Below are 17067 nucleotides of genomic sequence, written 5' to 3' on the forward strand. Positions count from 1 at the left end.
AGAAACTTAGAGTGCAAGAAATGTAAATTGCGGAATCTTAAAGTGCAAGAAATGTAAATGGCTGGAAATGTAAAGGGGATTGGGGATTGGATTTGCAGAATTTAAACAAAGGAAAGTAAATAGCATCAAACAGAAGAGTGAAAGAGAATTGGGATTGAATCGGATATGAAGCAGAAAAGTAAATGAACATGGAAGGAAAAAAACAGAATGTAAATTGGGGATTTGGATCTCAGGACCCAGAGACTAGAAAACTGAGTCTAGATCTCAATGCCTTCCTAGATCCAATAAGAACAATTGCAAAGGAATTGTAAATTGCAAGAGAATAGATGAGAATCAAGTAACAGAAACGGAAATTCAAATTCAGTAAATAAAGCAGAGAGATCCAAGATTGAGATTGAAACAGAATTTCTTCAATTCTCCAATCCAAGATCCAAGACAATTGTAATTGAAATTGAAAGCAATAAAACTGAGAGAAAGAGAAGTGAATTCTCCTTCCCCAAGACAAAGAAATTAAAGTTCACTCAATAACAAAAGCTCTCCGAAAACTCTTATGAAAATTCCAAAAGAAAAGCTCTCCGAAGAACTTGAATTCTATCCTATTTATACACTTTCTTCAAATGATCTTCAAGCCTTGAGTTGGGCCTTTGCTCTTGGTGGAATTGGGTTGAAAGAGGCCTTGGTTGATTGCTCTTGAAGTTTGAAGAAGAACCAAAGTGAACCAATTGAACCGGGTTTGAGTTTTGCAAAAGTTGGACCAAAAGTTGGAGCTAAAGTTAGGGGTCTAACTTTGGCTCCAACTTTTCATAGCAGCCCACAAAACTTGCTTATATGAACGTTGGTGCCAACGTTAGGGGTCTAACTTTGACCCTAACGTTGGCCTTGCCTTGTGTGCTAGTGGCGCCAACGTTAGCCACCAAGTTAGGGGGCTAACGTTGGCGCAAACTTTTGTTCCTCTCCCTTGTATTTTCATGCGCCAACGTTAGCCTCCAAGTTAGGGGGTCTAACGTTGGCGCAAACTTTTGGTGCCCAGGGGAGAAATTCATGTGCCAACGTTAGCCTCAAAGTTAGGGGGCTAACGTTGGCGCAAACTTTTGGAGCCCAGGGGAGAATTTTCAAGTTCCAACGTTAGCCTCCAAGTTAGAGGGCTAACGTTGGGGCTAACTTTTCAACCAAAAGTTTGTGCAAAAGTTTGATGCTAACTTTAGGTCCAGCTTTTTGCTTCCTGGTTCAATTTCACTTATTCCATTGTCCTCTCTTCACTCCTAGCCATTCCTTCTTGCTTCAACCTTTCTCCAAGCTTTCTTCACCTATCATTAATCAACCAAACACATCAAAGCTATGCTCAAAATCATGAGATATTCATTCTTTCATAATATGCAACAAATATAGCATAAAACCTCATGAAATGGCATGAATTCATATATGGTTGATTCAATCAAGGGAAACATGAAAATCTACTCAATTAGCTTGCTTGTAGCTCAAGAAAGTGCATAATTCTAATGAAAACAAAAAAAAAGACTAGTTAAAATAGGCTAGGATGACTTGTCATCAAATACCGACGTGGACGCATGGCTCACGCGACCGCGCGGAATGGAGGAAATCACAATGACGTGATCGCGTGCCTGACGCAAACGCGTGGACTGGAATCTGCACAAATGACGCGAACACGTGGACGACGCGGACGCGTCACATGGGCCACGTGCAGAAAATGTAGAAAAATGCTGGGGGCGATTTCTGGGCTGTTTTGACCCAGTTCTTAGCCCAGAAATCACAAATTAGAAGCTGCAGAATGGACAAATCAAGTGGTCCCCACCCATCAGCTGAAGACTTGTTAATTAATTCGAATTTAAATTCAAATCTTATTTTAGGAAAAGATATTATTTTAATTTTAATTTTAGATATTTGATTTTTAAATTATTAGGATTAGTTATAAAAGGGGGAAGCTTTCCTTCCTTTGTAGATAGGTCCTGGGGAGGATCCCATTCCATCCCAATTTACAATCCTTATTTTCTCTTTTCCATGAGCAACTAAACATCCACTGTTAAGGTTAGGAGCTCTGTCTATTTCTATGGATTGATTTTATTGCTTTTTCTATTTTAATTTATGTATGGATTTATAATTTAAGAATTATTTTCGCTCTTTATTTTATGAATTTGGGTGAAACGGAAGTATGACCCTCTTTCTATTTGAGTTCTTGTAAAACTTGGAAAAGCTCTTTACCCGAACAACAGCTTGAAAACTATTTCTCCTAAATTTTAATTATTTGGACTTAACGGGATACGTGACATATAATCCTTTTATTTTTGGGTAATTAGAATTTTTGTGGCATATAAACTGGAATTTGATTATCACCCTCTAATTGGAATTAATTGACCAAGGAATTGGCTGTTGATGAATTTTAGAGGAGACTAGGAAGGTCTAAGGAATTAGGGTCTAGTCACATATAGTTTGCCATAAATTAAATCCTACATAATTAAAATAGTTAGTAAGAAATATTAATCCGGAAAAATAAGATAACTCTGAAACCTTAACTATCTTCTCCATATTTTATTCCCAACTTATTTATCTGCCTATCTTTAATATTTTTTATATTGTTTAATGTCTTTTATACTGCATCTTAACACTATTTTCTATTTGTCTAACTAATTCTATCAAACGCTATTGTTGCTTAATCCATCAATCCTCGTGGGATCGACCCTTACTCACGTAAGGTATTACTTGGTACGACCCGGTGCACTTGCCGGTTAGTAAGTGTGGTTGTAAATACCGCACCATCAGGACAAGTCAAATTCTTCATAGTCGGAGTAGACTATTTCACAAAGTGGATTGAGTCAGAGCCCCTAGCCAACGCCACTGCTCAAAAAAGCCAGAAATTCCTATATAGGAACATTGTCACAAGGTTCGGGGTTTCATACTCCATCACCACAGAAAATGGTACTCAATTCACAGATGCAGACTTCAGGAAATTAGTAGCCGACTTGAACATAAAGCACCAGTTCACCTCCGTCGAACATCCTCGAGCCAATGGGCAAGCTGAAGTTGCCAACAAAGTCATACGGGCTGGGTTGAAACGGAGACTGCAAGATGCGAAGGGAGCTTGGGCTGAAGAACTTCCACAGGTCCTATGGGCATATCGAACCACGCCACATTCCACCACAAACGAATCACTGTTCCGAATAGCATACGGTGTGGAGGCAATAATCCCAGTAGAGGTCGAGGAAGGGTCGCCTAGAGTAGTCCACTACAATGAAGAAGCCAACTCGCAACTTCAAAGAGAAGAACTCGACCTACTTCCGAAAATCCAAGAAAGAGCTCGGATCAGGGAAGAAGCACTAAAGCGCCGAATGGCTTCAAGATATAATCAAAAGGTAGTGCAAAGAGGTTTCGCAGAGAATGATCTCATCCTAATCCGAAATGATATTGGAACAACTCGACCCGGAGAAGGAAAGTTGGCAGCAAACTGGAAAGGACCCTACCGAGTCATAGAAGTACTTGGGAAGGGCTACTACAGACTGTCCGAACTCGATGGACGAGAGCTTCCCAGATCGTGGCACGCCTGCAACCTAAGAAGGTACTATAGCTAGAAAAGGTAAAAGATCTCATCATAGGATGCACTCTTTTTCCTGAAAAGATTTTTTAATGAGGCACCAAGTTGAGATCCAGATATTATCCGACTTAAAAGGATGAAAAACTCCAACATGTATACATTTGCGCTTTCTTTTGAATAAAAAATATTTTAGATATTCTACAAATTCTCAAGACGCATTAATCTGAAGCATTCATCGTCCGATTATAAAGCAACAAATCAACAGAAAGTGAAAAACAGATTCACTGCACGATCATGATAAAAGACCAATAAAGATGAAAACGCGATTCATCTAAAGGTCGACAGAAACCACCTTCTACAAATCGGCAAAGATGAACACAGAATAATGCAAGAAGTTATCGAAAGTGATCTGAAAAAGAACCTGACGAGGTCTTATGGATTGCTAAATAATAACTTAAAAGACTGGCCGACATTGAAAAGTCGGACCAAGTCAACCCAAGTTATCAGCAAATCCCTGGAAAGAGGTCTGGCCAACCCTATAAAAGAGGAATTTCTATAACTTAGAAGAGATCGACCTAACAAAGTCGGTCTCCTACAAAATAAGTTATATAAGTAATCCCTGAAAGAGACTTGACAAAGGTCCAAGAAAGAGGATTACAAAATAACTTAGAAGTGATCGACCTTACGAAGTCGGTCTCCTACAAAATAATTTATATAAGTAATCCCTGAAAGAGACCTGACAAAGGTCCAAGAAAGAGAATTACAAAATAACTTAGAAGAGATCGACCTAACGAAGTCGGTCTCCTACAAAATAAGTTATATAAGTAATCCCTGAAAGAGACCTGACAAAGGTCCAAGAAAGAGGATTACAAAATAACTTAGAAGAGATTGACCTAACGAAGTCGGTCTCCTACAAAATAAGTTATATAAGTAATCCCTGAAAGAGACCTGACAAGGGTCTAAGAAAGAGGATTATAAAATAACTTAGAAAAAGACGACGCAAAGAAGTCGATCTCCTACAACAAACAAGTTATAAAGTAGTCCCTAAAAGAGACCTAGCAAAGGTCCAAGAAAGAGGACTGCAAAGGTAGCTAAGACGAGGACCAACGTAAAGAAATCGGCTATGGGTTGCTAGAAATACAAGCAAGAGCAAGAAAACCGAGAAACAAGTTGGACCCGCCCATTCATGACCTCAAAGGAGTCAACCCGCAAGCAACAGGTGCAAAGCGATCCAAAGAGACCGAGAAGCAAGGCCCCAACATCTCCAAAAAGTGCTAAGACAAGTGCAAACGACCAGGATATAAAATACAATAACGAGCTTCAGGGTCAGCCCCAAAAGCTTGAAAACTACTTGTTGTTTTTCATAAACAAAGTTTCTAAACAAGCAACCCAAAAGGGTATCCACAGTCGAGCAAAATATTCAAACTACAAAAAAAAAGAGTTCAGAAGCCCACAAGCCGGGCTATTTACACAAAATATCCAAGAGAAATCAGCAAAGATCGGGAGCCTTTTCGACAGCATCAGTACAAGGAGAAGGAAGGCGAGTCTGAATAGGCACAGCATCCACGGTTCCATCATCCCGGTTTAGAATCTGGCAATCCAGACCAGACACAACTGGAGGAACTGAAGAGGTTGACACTTTGGCAGAAGACACAGGGGGAGGTTCAACATCATCATCATCCTGGTCATCAGGGACAATCTTACCATCCCTCACAACATTATCCAGGCTGAAAAGAGTAAGGTCGGCCTCGGGAGCAATAATCCGAACCTGCTCCTTCAAGTTCTCATAGGCAGCAGTTACGCTGCCAACAAGATGACCTTGAAGCTCGGAGTAATCAGCTTGGGCATTCTCCAACTCCTCCCTCAGGCGCACCACCTCCCGATAAGATGTCACATAACTGTCCTTATGCCTCAATGTCATGTCCTCGGCCAACCGCACAGAAGCCGCCAGAGCAAGGGAACTTACCTTTTCGTTCTCCAGATCCTTCTTCAACTTGGCTACCTTTACCTTAAGCTCTTCCTTCAGGCCCTTCATCCGGTCGAACTCCTGTTTAGCCTCCTTCATAAATTCTTTGGTGGCATGGAGAGGAAGATTCTGAGCAGTTCGGTACAGGGCAGCCCCCATATATGCCATTTTAACACTGTTTCGGGTCATAAAATCCAGATGGCGAAGGATTGACACATCATCCATGGGGAGGGTACCGTAGGGACCGATTAGCTGATCTACAAACTCGATTACATTAAAATCAGGGGCGTCAAGGTTAAAGGCCTCAATTGTTTTCTATTTCTTGTTGGGAGGAGCACCAGAAGTAATGGCAGAAGTCTGTGGAGGATCAGTCAGACGAACTCGAGGAGTGGGGATCACCTTCCTTGGCCCAGGAGAACTCGGCACGGGCGGCTTCACTGGAACTTGAGAAGATCCCTCTCCGGCCGCCTTGGCCGACATGTTTTGAGCAGCAGCAGCCTTCTTCACCTTCTTATAGGCCTTCATGGAATCATTGTTTTTCAACATCTCTGAAAATACAGAATCAACCATAATGATGAGTTACAACATAGGAGAAGAAAAACTCAGAAACAAGTATAGAAACAAGTCAGACAGTACCTAAAGCAGTTCGAACCAAAGATGGATCACTCAAGAATCTTTTTGTATCCAGATGGGGTGGTTCCCCCCACAAATCTTCAAGAACAACTACAAAAGCCCGCTCAACCTCATTAAGCATCTCCCATGTATAACGTGGCACTCTCACATTCTTTTGCCACTTTAGAGGAAAAGCAGGCTCGTCATTCTCATCAAGAAAAAAGGGGCGGACCCCCTCAATAGCACGGACTCGGAAGAAATAATTCTTAAAATCTTTAAAAGACTCATCATACATAGCAAAAACTTTATGCCCCTGGGCCGATCTGAAAGAAACCCAGGAAGCTTTCTTTTTGGAAGAACCTCCAGGCTTGGCCGAGACAAAAAGATAGAGGAAAATAGTTTGAGAAGGTGTTATGCCTAACTCTTGGCAAAGCAATTGAAATATCTTGATAAAACCCCAGGAATTCGGATGAAGCTGGGATGGAGCAATGTTACATGACCACAATAAGTCGGCCTCGAAAGCAGTAAAAGGAAAAGTAACGTCCAACTGGCTGAAGAAATATTCATAGGCATAGAAGAAGGGACGCTCCCCCTCGACAAAAGTAGGAAAACAAGCCCTCTCATCAGAGTCAGGAGCTACAAGCTCATAATCCCTCTCCCGAGAACTGTTACCACAGATCCTATGACTTTTCCTCAGCTCTACACAAAATTCAGCATCCACGACAGAGACACACATTAGGACAAGGGAGTCCAGCCAATCGGACATCCCCTCAGGAACTTTGGAAGACATCTCTACAACGTTATTGCGAGAAGACATGAGGCCAACTAATCCTACAAAAAGAAAAGAAGATTGGATTACTAAAAAACATCTCGGAGGAGGGGCAAAGCAACTCTACTAATATGATACAGACGAACAAACAGAAAAGAAAAACTCCAAGACTCAAACCAAAGTCCTGGGGCATCCTTTGGAAGCAGTGACAAAGCAAGATTTTCAGGAAAAATATACAGCTTACGTCTCAGCGTCCCCCAAACAAAAAAATATATATACAAAAAGTCATCAAAGCCACTATCTTTTTACAAAAAGCTTCGACAACACCAAACATGCCAAGCAGAGAATCGTCAAAGACACAGTCTTTCCTCCAGAATCAAATAAAAACCATCATCGAAAGCACAAACAAAAACAGTGATAACATGCAAAAGCCCTAAAAGCATCAAGCAACAGAAAAGACAAAAAAATTCATACAAAAGACGAAGAAACTCCAGAACACGCAACAATCAGGCACAGTAAAAGCAGAAAGATCCAAACTTTCTCCAAATAAAATCAAATTCAGACATAAAAATGACAGAGGAGGAAAAATCGAACCTGGAAAATAGAAGAAAACCTCGAAAGAAAGCTGAAGAAGCAAGAAGCGACAGAGCCACCCCCTCGAACGGAAAAAACTCGCCGGAAGAAGACGGAGGGTGAAATCCAGAATCATTCCTTTTCCACAGAAAGTGGTAGTAGAGCAGGCGTCGCAGGAAGAAAGTGCGAAACTCTAGGGAAAAACGGAAAATGAGGGAGTAAAGGGAGAAGTTACGAAGAGGAACGAATAAGAGAAACCATTTCTGATGGCAAAGTTCAAAATAAAAACCATGGGAAACGGGGCATTTGAAGTCAATTAATGAGGGTATTAAACCCTCGCACGTTCCCAAAGTACCGATATAAAAGCGCGCGCTTTTAAAGGAAAACATTCCACATTCAAAAAGGCTCTACAAAGAAAGGAATTGACAAAATGCTTGAGTTCGGCTTCACTAGAGAACGACCGAAGTCAAGGACTCGACCTCAGAAAAAAAGACCGAGCTCAAGCAGGGGCACTGTTCACACCCTGGGTCGAGCTATCCGACCTGGGATGATTGGCGACAAAGCGACCGACCTCTTCAGGTCAGGCTACCCGACCTCTTCTCAAAGAGGTCGGCCAAATCGACGGAAAAGCCCAATAAAGGGCCCAAATAGAGGAACACGACCCAAACCCAAAGGCAGTCCAAGCCTAAAGAAGTAAAGGCGGTTCCCTTAAAGATAAGCTGACCCCACCCAAAGATAAGATAAGATAAGATAAGATAACTAACTTATCTTATCAGAAAGGTCAGCCCACACTACTATAAATACACTGGAGCACCCAGGTATAACTCATACTCTAATTCTACTAAAAACCTGTTTAATACCCATGTTAACTTAAGCATCGGAGTCTCTTGCAGGTACCACCACCCTCCGGTGACAAAGGATCAGCAGTGCAGCCAGTCCAACAAGTCGGACACGACAGCTTCGGCCGCTACCCACCAGCCGGACACATCATCTCCGACCAGTACAGAAGATCTCGTCCGAGATTGACCTACAATTTTAGGTAACCCTCGGAACACCATCCAACCACCAACCTAATCCAATGTGACAAAACATTTCTAGCATGATTTTCTCATTCCTCTCTCAAGGTTCAGAGGAAATCCAATTATGAACAATTTCTCTGTCGAGACAATTATTCAATTGAATGAAGACTGAAAGCTTTCTAGCAAAATCAAGAGAAAAGACAGAAGAAGAAGAATGAAAACTATTATTGATCCATTGAATTACAACAGAGCTCCCTAACCCAATGAAAGGGGTTTAGTTGTTCATAGTTCTGGGAATGAAAATTGAAATTGAAAAGTACATGGCAAAAGTAAACTAAAAGTTGCAAAGAAAGTGAATTGTGCAGAGGGTTATATTTCTCCCAGTGTAGGTACTTTCTAACTTAAACTCTAAGCTATTTATACACTTTCTTTATTTGGCCTTCAAGTCTAGGATGTGGGCCTTGGCCTTTTGTTGAAGCAAATTAAAGTGGCTCTCAATGGTGTTGAGGATGGACGTTGGCCAATTAACATTCACACTTTGCATGGTGCCCAATTATGTGCTGCTGGTAGTAACATTGGTGCTGACGTTAGTAGGAAAACGTTGAGCAAAACATTACTTGAAAGAGAATTAGAAATGTTGCTAACGTTTGTCTCAACGTTGGTTCCCCAACGTTACATACAATGCTGCCTACTTATGCGTACACACGCTGCCTTGTGCGTGCGCACACTCACAATTTTTCTACTTGTGTGTACGCACACTAGGTCCGCGTACACACACAAGGCTTTTTTGGCAGCTCAAATTTGGAAACCCATCGTAGATGTTGGACCAAACGTTGGATTGCCAACGTTTCTTCTAACATTGCCTTCTTGTGCGTACGCACGCTGCCTTGTGCATGCGCACACTCTCTTCTTTTTTCTTGTGCGTACGCACACAGTGCTGTGCGAACGCACACAAGGCAAACTTCCCAGCTCCAATTTTAAGACTTCATCACAGACGTTGGACCCAACGTTAGATTGCCAATGTTGCCTCCAATGTTGCTCCTTGTGCGTACGCACGTTGCCTTGTGTGTGCGCACACGTTGAATTTTTCTTCTTGTGCGTACGCACACAAGGCAGTTTTCACAATTCCATATTTAAGTCTCGTTGAAGACGTTGGAGGTAACGTTGGTGAGCTAACGTTTCCTCCAACGTTGGCACCAGCAATAGCAGAATTTTGCAGCCCCTTGCACCAACGTTACTTCCTTTTTCTTCCTTCCATGGGCATTCTTCAGCTTCTTTCCATACTTCTTCCTTGCTTCTCTTCACCTATCATCAATCAATACATATACATCAAAGCTTTGCTAGATTCACAAGAGTTTGCATCATTCTTAACACACAAGTAAATATAGCATAAATCTTATGAAAATGCATCAATTTAACCATGTTTGAATGAATCAAGATATGTATGAAACTTTCATCCAATTACTTGCTTATTGCTCAAGAAAGTGACTAAAACCTAATAAAAACAAAAGAGAAAGGCTAATGAAACTAGCCTAAGATGCCTTGGTATCGCAAGCCCAGTAAGTGGTACATGAGACAACTTTTTACAATTGAAAGCAAATAACAGACTTAAAAATAACAAAATTAAACTAGAACCTAGGAATTGAAATAACTAAAGATCATGCAGACACTAAGACAAAATAGCAGAAAACAGGAACATAACATAACGATAGTAGAATAAAATAGGAAGTAAAAAAGGAACTAAGCCACCTCAGTTTCCATGGTGGGGATCTCTCTCCTCTACCTGTGGTCCATACAGGCTTCTCAGATGGCCAAAGTCCTGTCTCAGCTGGGAAATCTCCTGGCGCTGAGAATCCTAGGCAGCTCTCATCTGATCAAGGGTGGTGGTGAGATACTCCCCGCGGTTGTCTTGTATCACCCTCATCTGCTCTATGGATTCATTGAACTGCTGCTAGTGGCTATCCTGTGTGATTCTCATCTGCTCAATAGAGGAAATAAGTTGCTCCCAGTACTCCTGAGGTGAAAAGTAATGTCCCTGAGGTAATGAAGGATGGTCCTGTTGAGCTTCCTCCTCAACTTGGTCTTCTCTGGAGACCCTGTGATGTTCCCTAAGATGCTCCGTGGTCTTCTTAGTAATTGGCCTCTCAATAGGAATAGGGAAGTCATAATCCACCATTACCTTTGTTGCTTCACACAGGCGGTAAATCAGATATAAAAAACCAAGCCTAGCCTTCTTAAGAGGATTGGAGGCAATGTTATATATCTGTTTTGGAATAATGTCCTCTACCTCCACCACTTCTCTTTTTCATGATACAGTGAATCATGACAGCCTGGTCCACAGTGCATTTGGACCGGTTGCTAGTAGGCATGATAGACCTTCGGATGAAGTCTAACCATCTCCTAGCCATAGGAAGAAGATCAGTGATCTTCAGTTGGTTCGGCTTTCCCTCTACACCTATTCTCCACTGAGAACCTAGAATGCATATTTCTTCAAGTACTTGGTCCAGTTGCTGATCTCTATGCATCCTCTCACTGTAGCAAGCAAATACATGATCTGAAGGTGGCAGATGGAGGGCCTGTCGGATGCTTCTCGAACTGAAATTAATGACATTTCCTCTCACAAAGCTTTTGATAGTTCTTTTCATTGACCCCATCTACATCTTTGTAAGTGACCCAGAGATTGCCATAAAATTCTTGGACCATCAGTTGTCCAACCTCAGTGTGCGGGTTGTACAGAAATCGCTACCCTCTCTTCTGAATCTGAAATTGAATTTCCAGATATGCATTCGGTTGGAGCGCAAATCCCACTTCCGGAGGTACAGCCTTCTTATAAGTATGCTCATAAAAGTGTCTCATGGAGCTTGGAACGGAATCTCCATGCATTATAAGAACTGATGGCTGGCTCTTTGCCTTTCCTCTTCTTTGAGGACTCAATGGTTTTTGGTGTCATTACAATGAACAGAAAAATAACAAACAAAGCGACAACACCAAATTTAAAATTTTTGCTCGTCCTCGAGCAAATTAGAAAATTACAAAGAGGAAGACAGAGAGGAGTAAGAAATCTGAAAGAAGGAAATAAAAATTAAATTTAAAATATTCTTTTTCTCTTTTTTTTTTTACTGAATAAATACAGAATAAGAAGAAACTAAGAGGGGATGTTGGGGTCTTGTAGGAGAGTGGTGAGGGATGAGGTGCTCTATGAGGGGCGGGGTTACGGTGCAGGGTTGATGTGGGGAAATGTTGTGGGTTAGGAAGAGTGAGGTGGGGTAGGGTTTTGAATGTGTATAGAAAAGGGTTGGGGACGAGGGAAGAGGCTGGGCTATGTGGTACTCAAAGAGAGGGATTTGAGAGGGTTTATGTTAGTGAAGGATTGTGTGTATATTGAAGTGGGAGGGGGCTTTATAAGAATTGGGAGAGGGTAGTGTGTCACGGGTTGGAGGGGTTTGTTTAGGGAATGGTGTGAGGTATGAAGAAGGGGGTCACGGGTAGGTTAGGGGGACAAAGGGAATATATGGGGAATGAAAGGAATAAGAGGCTGGAGTCACGAGTAAGGGGGTGATGAGGAAAAGTCATCTTATGATAGTTTTACAAGCATTTTTCACTTGTTTCATTAGGTTTTATGCACTTTCTTGCACAATAAGCAAGTGATTGGAGTGGATTTTCATGATTATTTTGAATCAATCAAACATCATTTTTACACAAAATCATAAGGGTTATGCTAGAATTAATTGATTTTATGAATGATGCAAAGACCTTATAATTTTGGTGAGACTTTGATAGTTTGTTTGGTTGCTTGTAGGTGAAGACATGAAGAAAGGAGGAGGCAAAACAGTAAAGCGTTACGTTGAGAAGAAGAACGCTACGCTCAATAACAAACAAGGATAGCGTCCACTTCTCTAGTGAGCGTGGCGCTCACTTTCCCACCTTTTTCGTAGATTTCAAGTTGGGAGGCAAGCTTGGGCCATCTACGCACTAAGTAGCACTCAATAAGTGAGCGCAGCGCTCAAAAAGGGAGCGCTAGGCAAGGAATTGAATGCACCAAGGAAGGGTAGTGCTCAAACAAAGGAGTGTAACACTCCAAATTTGCACCAAGCATAGCGCTCAATGAAGGCAGCACGAACCAAGGGAGAGCGCTCAATAAGTGAGCGCAACACTCAATAAGGGAGCGCTAGTGGGAGGCACATTGCGCACCAAATTGGCGCACTGATGCACGAAAAACTTGTCTCATAACAAATTTCCTTCGGCAAGTGTACCGAATTTGTCATCAAGTAAAAACTCACAATAGAGTGAGGTCGAATCCCACAAGGATTGATTGATCAAGCAACTTTAATTAGAGGAATGTTCTAGTTGAGCGAATCAGAAATTGAGTTGAGAATTGCAGAAAGTTAAATGCGGGAAAGTAAATGACAGAAAGTAAATTGCAGAATCTTAAATAGGAATGGGGGAATTGCTCATAAATGTAAATGACAGAAATTAAAGAGAATGGGTAAGATCAGAAATGGGGAGTTCATTGGGCTTAGGAGATGTTGCATTCTCCGGATCAATCTCATTTACATCTCTTCCTCAATCAATGCACTCATTGATCTCATTGGCAATCTTAAGTGATTGAATTACAATTTCTTGTAATTCAATCTCTCAAATCTTGATCAATAGCCAATTCCTTGGTCAATTGCTCATGAGAAGAGATGAAGTATGGTCACTGATTATACCACATGCATTTCCCAAATCAAGAATTGAGAGGATTATAGTCACATATCCATTCAAACCCAATTTGGTCCAGCATGAGAAAGTATTTCTAGCTTGATCTCTTCATTCCTCTTCCAAGGTTCAGAAGAGATCCAAGTATGAATAGTTTCTTTTCCAAGATAACTACCCAATTAGATGAAGATCGAAAGCTTTCAAGTAAAATCAAGAGAAAAGATAGAAGAAGAATAATGAAAACTAGTATTGATCCATCAAATTACAACAGAGCTCCCTAACCCAATGAAAGGGGTTTAGTTGTTCATAGCTCTGGAAAATGAAAACAAAGATGGAGAATACATGATGAAAACTAGAAGAGCAGAGAAAGTAAAATACAAGAAGTAGTTCTATGCTATTTTTCCAACTCCCAGCAACTCCCAAAATAATTCAAAGCTACTCCTATATATACTACTCTTCTCACCTTCTAGTTGGCTCTTCAAGTCTTGGGCCTTTGGATCTTGAGTTTGAAGCAGTTCTTTTCTTTAATTGGGCTTGGCTTTACTTGCAGAGAGAAAGTGTGAAGTGGGCAGAGACTTTAGCTCAAGGCGTTAGGGGTGTTAACGTTTAGTGAAAATACGAGTTCGAGAACGTTAGTGACAATCAACTTTCTCACTAACGTTCCTTAGTAAAAGCCACGTTAACTTCAACGTTAGTGGCACAAACGTTGCCTCTAGGTCCTTCGCACACGTTATTGGGGCTTAACTTTCCCAATAACATTGAAAAGCCCCCCTTGCTCCTACGTTAGAGCCCACGTTAACTTAGTTAACGTGGCTCTTTAACGTGGGCTTGTCATCCTTCGAGAACGTTAGTGACATTCAACATTGTCACTAACATTCCAATGTGCCCCCATGTCTCACGTTAGAGTCCATGTTAATTTAGTTAACGTGGCTCTTTAACGTGGCATTGCTTAGCCATCCCCAACGTTAGTGACAATGTTGAGTGTCACTAACGTTGGCTCATCTTTTACTCATCCACGTTAGCTTCCACGTTAACTAAGTTAACGTGGGAGTTAACGTGGCTCATAGTGGCTTGTGTGGCTCCTTCCAACGTTAGTGACAATGTTAAGTGTTACTAATGTTGGCCATCACCTTCTTCTTTCACGTTAGCCTCCACGTTAACTTAGTTAACGTGGAAGTCAACGTGGCTCCTTGGGGTTGTGTGGTTGCTTCCAACGTTAGAGACAATGTTGGGTGTCACTAACGTTGTCGACCACCCTTGTCTCTTCACGTTAGCTCGTGGGAGTTAACGTGGCATTGTGCACTTAGGCCAACGTTAGTGACAATGCTGAATGTCACTAACGTTTGCTTCCTTCCCCCTTTTAACGTTAGAGGCCACGTTAACTAAGTTAACGTGGACTCTAACGTGGCCACTTATGAGCATTGGCCAACGTTAATGATAATGTTAAGTGTCACTAACATTGGCTCAAATTTCCTTCTTCACATTAGAGTTCACTTTAACTTAGTTAACGTGACTCTTAACGTGGGTAATGATGGCTTCGAGAGCGTTATTGGCAGTCACTTTTCTCATTAACTTTGCAAGTTACCTCCCATTCCTTGCTTCCTTTGGTCCTGAAATCAGGCAATAGAGTGCATCAAAGTTCTAGTCCAAGTCATGGGTAATGCAGCATACAATTTGTCACTAAACTCATGCAAAATCCTCATGAAATTATGTAAAATGCACAATGTATGCTTGAATCCAGGTGTAAGTGAATATCTACCCAAAACTAGCTTATTTCCTAAGAAAATGCATGAAACTACTCTAAAAACAGTAAAGAAAAGGTCAGTGAAACTAGCCAACATGCCCTGGCATCACAACACCAAACTTAAAGCTTGCTTGTCCCTAAGCAAGTACTGGAACAAGAGAATGATGAATGAAATGCCAAGAGAAATGAGTCATTCTTGTGGAAGTCATGTCACTGATTTTATGGTGGTTTCATGCATAGCAACTTAGGTTCATTCCTTCACTGGCTTTCAGACCTTTATCATACCCTACAATACTCACTTTGCTTACATCCCATGAGACTTTTATTCATTGATCCTTTTATTGTCATTTCAGGGCTTATTGGTGTTCTTCAGGCTAAGTGTTCTGTAAGGGGGCAACTCTTTAAGATAAGCTTTCAGCCAACACTCCCGAACCAGTTGGTTCAAGGTGCTAGGTGTTGAGACACCCCTAAGGACTTACTCCCTCAAGTCTCTCCCCCATACATACACACCACAGGCATATAGTTTATTCATTTTCTTTTCTTGAGGCCTTGGTGTCCAGCACCTCTTTGGGTTACTAAATGTTTTGTGGTGATGGTTACTCTTGATAGTGGACTTTCAGCTGATAATCCCGAGTTAGTTAACCCAAGTTACCAAGTGATAAGGCACTCCTAAGAGCTTATTCATCCAAGTAGATCCCTCACACAGGAACACCACAGACACATGCCTCAAGATTTAAAACCATTGGTGCCTAGCCTTATTGCTTAGTCTTTTTCTTTTATTCCTCAACTTTGATTGTTCTTTCCCTTTTTCTTATTAGGATCTTCTTATTTATCTAGTCTCATGGGGTGTGTCTCAAGTATAGTATTCATGACAGATAGTTATTTTCCCACCTTATGGTTGAACCAACTTAGCTAACTTATGATCACACCAAAAACTCATGAATGCACTTCCATATTATGAACTCCACTCTGGTCTTTTTAAAAACACAATCATTCTCTTTTTCATCTGATTTAAAGGGACAAACATACAAGTAAGCACGGTAAAGATGCAGTGACATAAGGACTAGATATCATAAACCTCTTCAACAAGAACTTAAAAGAAGGAATTTAGAAATGTTTAAACTGAAATGGAAGCAAGTTCTCTTTCATACAAGATCTTCCTTATTTAAAACATAAAGAAAGATGGACCAAAGAAGGAACTCCACCACCTTTTACTCTTGTGGATGTCCATGCTCTCCTTCTTAATTGCTTGTGCTCCCACTTCCCTTGCCTTTTCCAAGCAGCTTCTTCCTCCAATGTTGCATGGCAACCATTCCCAATGCATTCCCCTTGAGGCACGTGTGTAGTGCCCTCTTCATGAAGTGGCCGAACCTTTCCCATTAAATTATCCAATCAATCTCTTTCAATGCTCCTTTCCTTTCCCTATAAAGATAAAATAAGAAAAGTAAGAATTATCACAAAAAGAAATCACTTTAAATTTTTTTACGGCTAAAATAATAAAGAGATGAAAAGATGAGATTATTTATTCATGAACTCCAACTAACTAACTAACTGTGTATCCTTATATGCATTTTGGTGGCACCATGGGGTGACACCAAACTTAGTTTGGAGCACTGTGATCAAAAGTCTTGTTCAAAGCTCCAAGACTAGCAATGCTCTCTGTTGCATTCATGCTTTCTTGGTACGCTTTGAACACCAAACTTGTTCTTCACTATATACTGCAATATAAGGACTTCACCAAGTTTGGGTTGGAATTCATGAATATTGACTTATTCAATAGTAAAAGCTAATAAAACATGGGTTGCCTCCCATGAAGCGCTTCTTTAGTGTCACTAGCTTGACGTTTCTCCTTCATCAGGGAGGTTGATAATGCTTCAAGTCCTCCCCTCTTGCCTTGGACTTATATCTATTGGTTGTATCAATGATCTCTACATGTTCCAATGAGAGAACTCTGTTAATAGTGAAGACCTTAGGTAACTGAGATGGTACAGTGGGGAGATCAGGTGGGATATCTGGGAAGTAAGCTGAGATCACTTTATCTCCTGGAGAGAAATCTTCCGTAGGGATCTTCTTATTCCTCCACCCCTTTGGTACCTTCTTCTTTGTCTCTTTTGATGCTTCCCTGCTCTTGGTGACTTC

Source organism: Arachis hypogaea, chromosome 13 (genome assembly GCF_003086295.3).
Source record: "Arachis hypogaea cultivar Tifrunner chromosome 13, arahy.Tifrunner.gnm2.J5K5, whole genome shotgun sequence".
NCBI lineage: Eukaryota > Viridiplantae > Streptophyta > Magnoliopsida > Fabales > Fabaceae > Arachis > Arachis hypogaea.